Below are 11,916 nucleotides of genomic sequence, written 5' to 3'. Positions count from 1 at the left end.
TCCAAGCAGAGCATTATATGTCCCCCAAGCCCCACAGCTGCCCAGATACAGAACTAAGGGAGAAGCTCGGGGCCGGCCACACCCACAAACTCAGGTCTCTTCTCACACATCCCATCACCAGGCAGCCACCTCTCTCAAGCCCTCCAGCCTGGGAGTTTCCAGATCCCACAAGAATCACATCTCCTGTGCTGCCATACTGTAGTGAGTTGCCTTGGTGCCAGTCACAGGGGTGAAGAGATCAGAAAGCTTGAAGGGAAGCATCATCCCAGCAAAATCCCCAAATTTAACAACATAAGCAAATCCTCTTGTTACCAGACAGGCACCCGAGGGGTCCAGACCTGAGCAGAAGCTGTTTTACTACAGGTTCATTTCATCATCGTTATCATCATCGTCGTCTTCATCACCGTAGTCGTCGTCGTCATTATCATCATTAGCATCACTCCTTTGATACCTGGGTGGGAGTGGGGGACCTATGAGTTCATCTTCAGATTGCATTGGGGTGGTTTGGGGTAGCAAAGGGGGCCCAATAATTCTCCGTCAGAAATACCTACGTTTCCGCTGCTCTGTGTTACCAGCAACTGAGTAGCAGCATATTTGGTCAGACTTGAGCCTGAACGGATTGGTTGCTGGTCTTCATGTTGCCTTCTTAATCCTGTCTGCCGTTCTTCCTCTTTCTCTCTGGCTTCCGAAGATTTTCTGCTTCTTTCCACAGCTGTTCTTCAGGTTTGCTGAAACATGGCTTCCAAGTCCAGTGTCCTAGCTTGCTTTCCAAAGTGGGTGAAGCTCACCCTGGAGGCCAGCTCCCGATCAGTCATCCCTGCCTCTGGAGGCTTCCATGCCAGCTCCCAGCACAGGCGCAGACCTAGGCCCCAATATGCTTGCCTAGCTCTGCCCACATTTATTCTTAATATCACAATCTCTATAATAATCCTGGGCTATATCTGGATATTGCTGTATTAATTAATAAAATTGAAACCTCTTTCTCACTAAGTTACCACTTACCCTGAGTCCCTCCAATTTATTAGAAAGGGTTGATTTAACAAAGTGGAGAAATCTCCTTTCCTACTAATAGTTTTTCATATTCAAGATTTGAATCTTCTTGGATTAAATTAAGTTACCAAATAAACGATGCCTTAACAATGAAATAAACTACAAGACAAAGACATAGATATTTCTGTAACACAGACTCTGGGTTCACTCTGCCAACCCCCAGGTGCCTTGGCATGTTGGTCCCCAGAGCTCTCTCACTTCTTCCCTCAGGGTTCTAGGGGTAACCTAGGTAACCTAGCTGTTTCTTTTTTCTAATTCTGTGGTTCTGAAGCCCCCATCTAGCATATTCTTCCCAATATCAATCGCCAATCACCATCTCCCCAATATCGACTGATCAATTAAGAGTCATTTGTTTTTACAAAGAGATATTTGCTAAGAAAGCAGAGCAAGGGCTGTAGCACAGCTGCCTCCCGAGGTGGGATGCTGACAGCCCCTCCGCACACTCAGTTCTGAAGGAGAGTGAACTTGAGGCTCTTTGTTACAAAACCTTCCTCCCTAACCTGTTCGGTTTCACTTGTGGGTGTGGCACAATGGAGGAGCTGCTCCCTTCATTACAAAAGCCAGCATCTGGTCTGCCAAGATGACTTGCTGCTGGGCTTGTCCAAGCAAGTCACTTCTCAGAGCTGGCCCCTCAGTGGCATCAGTGCTGTGGCTCCCAGAGGCTGCTCCAGATCCAGCTGGGCTTCTGAGGCCACTTGAGATCTTTCAGAGCTCACAAAGTCATTCCACAGTCCTTTCTGCCTTGGCTTCTCATTGACCTGAGATCAGGAAGGACCAATAGGAGTGCCTGGTGACCAGGAGGCAGAGGGGCTCTCCCACCCAGCTGCTCCCAGCTGTTCTTGCCTCAGTCATTCCCAGGGAAGAAAGGGGTGGCTCATCCGTCTGAGCGTTTGTATATGCACTCAATTCTGACTCAGTGACCAATTAAAAGAATTTTCACCCCCACATTGTGAGCCAACAGGAAATAGAGGACACCCTGAAGGACCCTGAAGAGAACAGGCAAAGGGCCCCCACCCTCATTACACGTTTCTGGAAGCCGGGTCCACAAGCCTCCACTTGGGCTGGCATCAAGTTGAACATAGTGTACACGCTTTAAATACTGGGCTTTCGCTGACCAGTTCCTCTATTGGATTTCCAGTATTTAATCTGGGAGAAACGTGACAGCCGATCATCTCAAACCTCAGTGTCAGTTTGTCTCAAGATCTCAAACCCAGTCTCTTTTCCACAATCCTCTTCACGAGGTGAGGGTGTAAACAGCTCCGTCAGAAAACCTTTCCATCTTCCATCTTCCATCTCTCAGTCTTCTCCATTTTGTCTCCAGCCACAACAGGAACAAGGGCTCTTTACTATAAAATAATAAGGACCATTCTCACCAGAAAAATCCTTCCCTTCTTTCTCTCTCTTTCCTCTACAGTTATCTCAGACCTAGAGCTGAAAAGATCAAAATGAACTCGAAATAGATTTGGGATTGAATATTTTAAAAAATCATACTATTAAAAATGAAGAATGAAAGAGATCAGGTACTCTTTACAGCTATAAAAAGGAGGCAGATTTTAAAACTGGACAACAGAGATCGTAAAAGATGAAACAGACAATTTTGACCACATACAATTTAAAGTTTTTGTGCAAATGTAATAGACAAAGACAGAATTAGATGAAAAAAAAGTAGCTGGAGGGGAGGTGGAAATCACTTGGATCAAATATCACTGTTAAAAGTCTGATATACAAAATACACAGGGAACTGACCCCAATATATACCTCTGAGCCATTTCCAAATAGAGAAGTATTCTAAGGATATGCCCACACGGTTTTCAAAAGAAATACCAGCTTAAAATAACCATATAAAAACATCCTTAAAATCACTACTAACAATTAATGACTCATTAAAACAACTCATTAAGTAAAATAAACAAATCAAAACAACTCTGAGGTTTTATCTTACACCATGCAAAATGCTAATGATGAAAAATAGATGGGAAAGAATCATCTGGAGAGACTCTGGGAAAACAAACACAATCTACACCTCCAAGGATTGCTGTGGTGCTGTGAGGTGGTCCAACAAGTCTAGATTTCTATTAGGAATTATGTAAGAACAGCAACTAAAGGAAATACTCTAAGGAGGTCAGAGACAAAAGCAATATGTACCTAAATATTTCGAGCACCGTTCTTTGTGCTAATTGATTGGACAATGGTAAATAAAAAATGGATTTGATTCAGTCAAGTAAAATACTTCTGTCTGGGCTCTTTTACAGTCAAGTGCCTCTATAAATCATGGGATTTCTTTTAGGAGGTGAATGATGGGTTCTTTCCATTTTTATTTTCCCGTACGGTTCTAAAAGTTTTATCAGTTTTCATTAGGATTTCTTGGAATTTGGCAATCCAGACTTTAAGATGTTTTTGGCCATAGTTTGCAAGTAGTCTGATAATTCTTCTAGACTGGAATGCAAGGGCCAAGATGTTGTTCTTGGGCTACTCTTGGCTTTGGTCAGACCTTTTTTGGATAATTGCGTTTAATGCTGGTCTCTATTTGAGAAGCATATGGAGAAATGAGAGTGGCAATGAAGCAAATGGAAAAGATGGACATCTTTGGGTGGGAACCTTGACCACCAGTCTTGTTATAGGATTCTTTGTGTTAGGGCCACAAGGAAATCTGTAGGATATGAGGTTCTTTATTTAGCTGGCTGGTTGAAGACAGATCCATTGATGCTATTATTTCCTATAGCTATTGATAGCTTGAATTTCTCTGAAAACTGCCAGTTCATATCTGTTAACCATTTATCAATCAGGAAATGGCTTTTATTCTTTTAAATTTTAATCAGTTCCTTCTGGATCTTGCAAATGAAATCTTTATCAGAGAAACTTGCTACAAAGATTCTCCCCCATTTACCTGCACCTTTTCTAACTTTAACTTCATTGGCTTTATGACTACAATGATTTTGTAATTCTATATAATTAATCTTCATTTTATCTTTTGTGATTCTTTCTATCCTTTGTCACGAACTCTTCCCCCATCTATAGTTCTGACAGGTAATTTTTTTCCTTCCTCTTCTAATTTATGATGTCACCTGTTATGATTAAGTCAAGTACCCATTTGGAGCTTATCTTGGAAAATGGTATGGGATGTTGCTCTACACCTAATTTCTGCCAGAATGCTTTCCAGTTTTCCCAGTAGTTCTTGTCAAAAAGGGAGTTCTTACTGCAATAACTGGGATCTTCGGGTTTATTAAACACTAGGCTACTGTGCTCATTTGCCTCTATGTATTGTGGATCTAATCTGTTTCACCGATCAACCTCTCTATTCTTAACCAGTACCAAATTGTTTTGATGATTACTGATGATGTGATTGATTTGATGATTTGTAGTCTAGTTTGAGATCTGTAACTGCTGAGCCATTTCCTTCTGACCTTTTTTCATTATTTCTCTTGAGATTCTTCACCTTTTGGTTTCTCCAGATAAATCTCATTACTATTTTTCTAGTTCTCTAAAGTAACCCCTTGGTAGTTTGTTTGGCATAACACTGAATAAGTACATAATTTACATGGACTTGCCATTTTTATTACATTGGCTCAGCCTAACTATAAGCAATTAAAATTTTTCCAATTATTTTGATTTGTCTTTATTTGTGTAAAGAGTATTTTATAGTTGTGTTCATATAGTTCTCATGTATGAATTGGCAGGTAGGCTGCCAAGCATTTTATAGTTTCTGTAGGTATTTTAAATGGATTTTCTCTTTCTGTCTCTTACTGCTGGGTTTTATTTTTTATTTTATTTTTGTAATATACACATAAAGCTGGTGTTTTATGTAAAGCTTATTTTATATCTTGCAGCTTTGATGAATTTGTTAATTTTTTCAATGAATTTTTAGTTGACTCCCTCTCATTGTCTAAGTTATCATATTGGCAAAAAAGTGATGATTTTGTTTCCTCTTTGCCTAGTTTTATTCCTTTGATTTTGTCATTGCTATGACTAGCGTCTCTTGCACCATATCAAATAGTAATCATGACAATGGTCATTGTCTTTATCCATGATCTTGTTGGAAAGATCTAATTCATCACCATTACAGATAACGCTGGCTCTTAGTTTTATATGGATACTGCTTATCATATTAAGGCAAAATCCATTCATTCCTTTGCTTTCTTAGTGTCTTTTTAAAAAACAGGAATGGGTGTTGTGTCTTGTCAAAAGCCTTTTCTGCATCTATTATTATAATCATACGGCTTTCTTGTTCTTGTTATTAACATGGCCAACTGCTTATAGATTTCCTAAATTGAGTAAACCCTGCATTCCTGGCATAAACCCAGTATGGTCATAGAGAATAATCTTTGTGATATATTGCTGCAGTCTCCTTGCTAATATTTTACTTAAAAGTTTTGGATACATGCAATAATTTACCTGTCAGAACTATGGAGAAGGAAAGACTTTATAAACAGACAGGAAATAGAGAGTATTACAGGATGCAAAATGGATAACTTTGATTACATTAAATTAAAAAGGTTTTGCACAAACAAAACAAAATGCAGCTGAGATTAGAAGCAAAGCAGAAAACTGGGGAAATTTTTTACAGCAGATTTCTCTGATAAAGGCCTATTTTCTGAAATATATAAAGAACTGAGACAAATTTATGAGTACAAGTCATTCCCAAAGAAGACCATGACCTCAGAGAGGTGATGCCATGACATGCAAGTGAATTGGATTTAAGCGGAGAGGGCTATGCAAGGTCACCAACCTCACTTTCTCCTCCAGAGCCATCTGGGTCCAGTGGCAAGATATAGATCAAGATGACTGGAGATGGCCCAGGACACAGTGGGGGAGCTGGGCCTTTTCAAGCCAAGGTCTTTAACAGGTCTCAGTTTGACTGAAGTGATGCCCATTCAGTGATTAGGGCTTAATGAGAAATGAGGCAGAGAATGGCCTCTTTACCTAGTCAAAAAGTTGTCCTGATTTGTTTTTTTTTTTAAGATATTTTTTAAAAGGAAAAGGATCTGTATACATAAAAAATATTTATAGCAGCTCTTTTTGTGGTGGCAAAGAATTGAAAATTAAGGGAATGACCACCAGTTGGGGAATGGCCGAACAAGTTGTGGTCTATGATTATGATGGAATACTATTGTGCTATGAGAAATGACAAGAAATGAGGATGATTTCAGAAAAACCTGAAAAGACTTACATGAACTGATGCAAAATGAAGGGAGCAGAACCAGGAGAACATTGCACACAATAATAGAAATATTATGGGATGATTAACTGTGAATGACTTAGCTATACTGAGAAATACAATGATCTGAGACAATTCTGGAGGACTTACGACGAAAAGTGCTACCCACCTTCAGAGAAAGAACTGATGAAGTGTGAATGCAGATCAAAACATACATTCTTTTAACTTCCTTTATTTTTCTTGTTTTTATTTGGGGGGGGAGTGTGTATGTTTTCTTTCACATGACTATATGGAAATAAGTTTTGCAGGACTGCACATGTATAACTATATCAAATTGCTTGCCTTCTAAATGAGGAGGGAGGGGAGGAAGATAGGGAGAGTATTTGGAATTCAAAATTTTAAAAAATGAATATTTAAAATTGTTTTTAGATGCGATTGGAAAAATAAAATATTTTTAAAATTTTGGACAAATATTCATTAGGGATATTGGTCTATAATTTTCTTTCTGTTTTGACTCTCTCTGGTTTACATATTGAGGTCATATTTGTGTGATAGGAAGATTCTGGTAGGACCTCTTCTTTTCCTATTTTTTCAAACAATTATGTAGTATTGGGATTAATTGTTCTTTAAATGTTTGACAGAATTCCTTTGTAAATCCATCTAGTCCCAAGGTTTGTTTTTGTTTTTGTTTTTAGAAGCTCGTTTAAGGTTTGCTTGATTCTCTCCCCCACCCCCCATATTAGGTTAAGTTCTTTATTTCTTATTCTCTAAATCTAGGCATTTTATATTTTTGTAAATATTCATCCATTTCATTTAGATTGTTAGTTTTATTGGTATATAATTGGTGAAAGCTTCTAATAATTTCCTTTGTTTTTCTTTATTTATTATGAATTTGCCTTTTTCATTTTTGATACTGGTAATTTAGTTTTTCTCTTTAAAAAAATTAAATCATATAATGATTTATTTTATTTTTCCCCTCCAACTCCCCTTACCCCCCAAAAAAAAACCCAGCTCCTAGTTTTAGGTATTAATTCAAGGATTTGTTTACCTTAAATTTCTTTAATCTATTTTTTGATTTTGTCAGTGGGTCAATAAACAAGTCTATTTAGTGCTTACTATGTGCCAGACACTGTGTTAAGTGCCCAGAATGCAAAGAAAGGCAAAAAAAAAATTAGTTCCTGCCTTCAAGGAGTACATAATCTACTGGAAGAGACAACATGCAAACCATTATATAAAACAAGACATGTACAGGTAAAACTGGAGAACATTAACAAAGGTAAGGCACTAGCATTAAGGGGGATGGAAAAGGCTTCCTGTAGAAGGTGGGATTAAAACTGGGATTTGAAGGAAACCAAGGAAGTTAGGAGGTAGAGATGAGGAGAAAGAACATCCCATGGGGGAACAAGCAGTGAGAATGCCCAGAGTCAGGAGATGGAGCATCTGGTATGAGGAACATCAAGGAAGCCAATTGCAGAGTAGGTGGTGGGGAGTAAGGGCTAAGAATATTGGAAAGGTGGGAAAGGGACAGGCTATGAAGGGTTTTAAAGTCAAGTAAAGAATTTTCAATTTGATCTTAGAGGCAAGAGAATATGGAAACTTGAGAGTTGATTGAATGGGGAAGAGACAACAAGGCCGGAGCTAGGCTTTAGTGATGATGGTGAAAATGAGTATTTATTTATATAGCACTTGAAGGTTTGCAAAGCACTTTACAGACTATTTCATTTGATCTTCACAATAAGTCTGTGAGATAAATGCTAACATTATCTTCATTTTACAGATGAAAAAACTGAGGTTTACCTATAAATTGATAATAGCCTCTCACAAGTACCCCACAAAAACTTCACAATAAGTTTTTGTGAAGATCAAATGAGAAAACATATCACAACACTTTGAAAACCTTGTTTTTGTTGTTATTAGTGGGCATAGCCTGAGTGAGGATTCAGCTAGGGATACTTGAAAGAAGCAGTCAGATAAGTAGGAGGATCAAGAGACTGTTGTATCCTGAAAACCTGGAGAGAAGAGAGTCAAGGAAGATTTAGTCAAATGCTACAGGGAGGTCAAGAAGGATGAAAATTGCCATAAGATTTAACCATTAAGAGATCATCAGTAACTTTGGAAAGAGTAGTTTCAGATGAATGATAAAGTCTGAAGCCAGACTATCAAGAGAAGAAGACTGAGAGGAAAAGAAGAGGCACCAATTATAGGTAGTCTTCTCAAGGGGTTTAGTCACAAAAGGGAAGAGAGATATGGGGTCATAGGCAGTAGGGATGGATAACTCAGATGTGGGGTTTTTGAGAAAGGGAAGAGACTAGGGTGTGTTTGCAGGCAATAGGGAAGCAGCCGGAAGACAGGGAGAGGTTGAGGACAAATGAGAGTGGGACTAACATAGGGTGTAATGTGCTGTAAAAGAAAGGATTTTCAGTAGTTCTATTTTGGCATTTAATTGGGATTCCTAAATTTGTTGACTTTTTGTTTTTGTTTTTGAGTTGCTTGACTAATTTCTTGACCTGCTTTCTCTATTTTCTTGATGAAAGTGCTTAAAGGTATAAATTTTCCCATAAGAACTGTTTTGGCTACATCCTTATAGGATTATACTCAGTTTTGTTGAGTAATTCCTGGCTGTAAGGCTATATTTTTTGGGTTATGAAATACTATATTCCAAACTCTAAACTCCTGACTAGTGGTGGTTGCTACATCTTGTGAGTTGCTAATTGAGTTCCCTTGGGACTTGAATTCTTTCTTCCTGGCTATTTACATTGTTTTTTTCTCTGACTTGGAAGCTTGGGATTTTGGCTACAATGTTGCTGGGAATTTTTATTTTGAGATTTCTTTCAGGAAGTGACTTCTTTCTATTTCTATTTTGCCCTCTGGTTCTAAAAGATGTGGGTAGTTTTCTTTTATGACTCCTTGAAATATGATATCTAATGTCTTTTGGGAGGGGTGGGAAGTTGGCTTTCAGGTAGTCTAATGATTCTTAAATTATCTCTCCCTGACCTTTTATTTTTTCCTAGGTCATCTTTTTTTCTTTTTAAATGAGGTTCATTGTAGTTTCTTCTACCTTTTTTTTAAGCCTTTTGACTTTGTTTTAATATTTCCTGTTGTCCTTAAACAGAAATAATTAACTTCTATTTGGTACCTTATAATTTTTATAGGAGTCTGTTACTTGGGCAAGGTTTTATGCCTCTTGCTCTAAGTTGTTAGTTCTCCTTCCAATTCTTTCTTCTGTAGCTCTCATTCTTTTCTGATTTTCTTCCCTAGTCTTCTCTTTTATTTTTCAATTATTTACACTAATATTCTTATTTAATTTGTAAAATAATGTTTTAGCTTTTGCTTTTTTTTTTAACTTTGCTTCATCTCTTCCAGGAACTCTCATTGAACTTGTGCCCAAGCTGTGTTATTTTTTGAAGCTTGGTTTGCAGATGTTTTGGAGTCATTCTCTTCTTTTGGGTTTATGTTGAGTGTCCCTGTCATCATAATAGCTTTTTTTATGGTAGGATTCTTTTTTTGTTTATTCATTCTTCCAGCCTTACTTCCTGACTTTAACTTTCATGAGAGGGTTAGGCTCTGCACACTTGTGAAGGTAATAGCTGAGCCATGTTTGGTCCTCTTGGGTCCTGCTTTGCTCCCAAAGTGGTCGATGCAGGGCTATCACTCTTTGGATTCAGATGGCACTCCTCCCCACCCCTCCATCCCTGGCAACTCTGGAGATTTCATCTATTTTAGTATTCACACCTCATTAGGAACCTCAGTTGCCTCTGATTGGAGGCTCGGACGGCAGAGCAAAAAACTCCTCCCAAAGTCTCCATTTAAAAGAGGGCTCAGAAGCCCAGCCAACTCATTTCCTGACAGTTGCCCTCTTTGGATTCCACCATCATCATGCACATCCACCTTCCTTTCGTGCCCATTGGATTGTAAGTTCCTTGAGGGTAAGGACTCTATTTTTCTTATTTGTATCCCCAGTGCTTAGCATAGAGTAGGTAAATGAAAGTTTATTGTATTTATTTCTGTATTTGTGAAGGCTGCTCCTTGCCCTCTTGGTTTGAGTTCTCCAAGTTCCTGATGTGGGTTTAGTTCTTAGCAGCCAACTGTGGACTTGCTCCATGTTCACACTCCAGTAAACTGCTACCGACTCAGCCAAGATCAGCCAGGCGGAAGGCTGTCCAGGTCCAGGGTGGCAGAAATGCAGGCTCCCTTTGGTCTGGGCTGTCTGCCCTGCTTATTCTGCTGCAGGCTCTAGACTTGGTTGTATCTGAAAACCTTGGTCTGCTCTGCTTCTGGGTCAACGCCCAGAGCTGTCCTTTGCTCAGTACACAGCTCCTCCCCAGGACCACTTCCCCCAGGTACAGTTCCCCTCATCTGTCCACTTGGTCGTCCATTGACACCTGTTCTCGCCTTTCAGTGTGGGTCCCTTGAAGCCTCACTCCTAGCCTCCTGTACCAGCCTGCTGGTTGTTCTCCCGGCTTCAGGTTTCCCCACTGCAGAGGATCTGCTGCTCTGACCATCTCAATCTCCCTGCACCCCTCCTCCCCCCCCCAGTAAATCCCTGTGGCTCCCTATTACCTCCAGGGTCAGCCTGGCTGCTTTCAGTCATTTTACACTCCACTCCCCTTTTACGTGCTCCTTCATCCTGAGACATCGGCCTTCTAGCTGGTCCTCGGACAAGACATTCCATATCCCCCTGTCGCTTCTCTCCAGTTTATCGTGCACAGACTCGCGGGCAGGGGCTGTTCCGGCCTTTCTGTACAAACCGGGGTGGCACACGGGAGGAGTTAGGGAGGTCACTCAGGCCCTGCGCTGACCCTGCCGCCAGACCATCCCGGCTGGAGCCCCAAGCCGGGTCTCGACGGAGGCTCGGCCGAGCCGCCTCCCGCTGCCGCACTCTCATCCTCTCCTTGCGCAAACACGGAGAGAGCCGGGCCAGCGCCGGCGCTTCGAGGTGGCAGGGCACCCCTCATCCCACCCTGGCTCTTCAGTGGTGCCCGTCTTAACTGGCTGATAATACGGAGCAACACCAAGCCTTCCTGGGCACTGCGGCACAGCTTCACGGGCCTCATTTCACGTGATCCTCACCATAGCCCTGGGAGGCAGGGCTGTTGGGATCGCCATTTGGGGGCTGGTGCTCTACCCCCAGCTACCGGCTGCAGTGGGCATACACCTACTGAGCTGCCCGACAGTGGTGAAACATCCCTGGCTCCCTCTTGCCTCACAGTCACAGCTCCTCTGCAGCCCGCCTCCTCCCTATCTCAGCTTCCTCCATGCGTTCTGCAGGCTGTTCCGCAAGACGCTCCATCTCCGGTTGCCCTGCCTTTGCCCAGGCAGTTCCCTCTGCCTGGAGTGCTCTCCCTTCTCACCTCCCAGCCAACAGCGAAAAGGATCCCGAAGCGGGCGGTGCCTAGAGGGCCGCGCAGGCCACTGATCGGGTTGGGGCCCGATGGGCAGGCGCTTCAGCCAATAGGAAATTAGACTTTGATGGCCACCCTACTTCTCCAGCGGGGAGGAGGGCTGGCTCCAAGACGTGATGAACAGAAGGCTCAGCCAATGGTCAGAGCCGTTCAGAGAGCGCGGCCCGGGAAGCCGACGCGGACGGCTAGAGGGAGGGTGGGCAGGCCGAGGGACGTCCTCGTGCGTGTGCGTGTGCGTGTGCGTGTGCGCGCGCGCGCGCGGTGGGGCGGGACCGAGGCGCGCGCCCCCGCCCGCCGCGCCCCCGCCCG

The sequence above is a fragment of the Vombatus ursinus genome, unplaced genomic scaffold (assembly GCF_900497805.2).
Source record: "Vombatus ursinus unplaced genomic scaffold, bare-nosed wombat genome assembly UNPS02014176.1, whole genome shotgun sequence".
In the NCBI taxonomy this organism is placed as follows: domain Eukaryota; kingdom Metazoa; phylum Chordata; class Mammalia; order Diprotodontia; family Vombatidae; genus Vombatus; species Vombatus ursinus.
The sequence above is the reverse complement of the archived record's forward strand: the minus strand, read 5'-3'. Positions refer to the sequence as shown.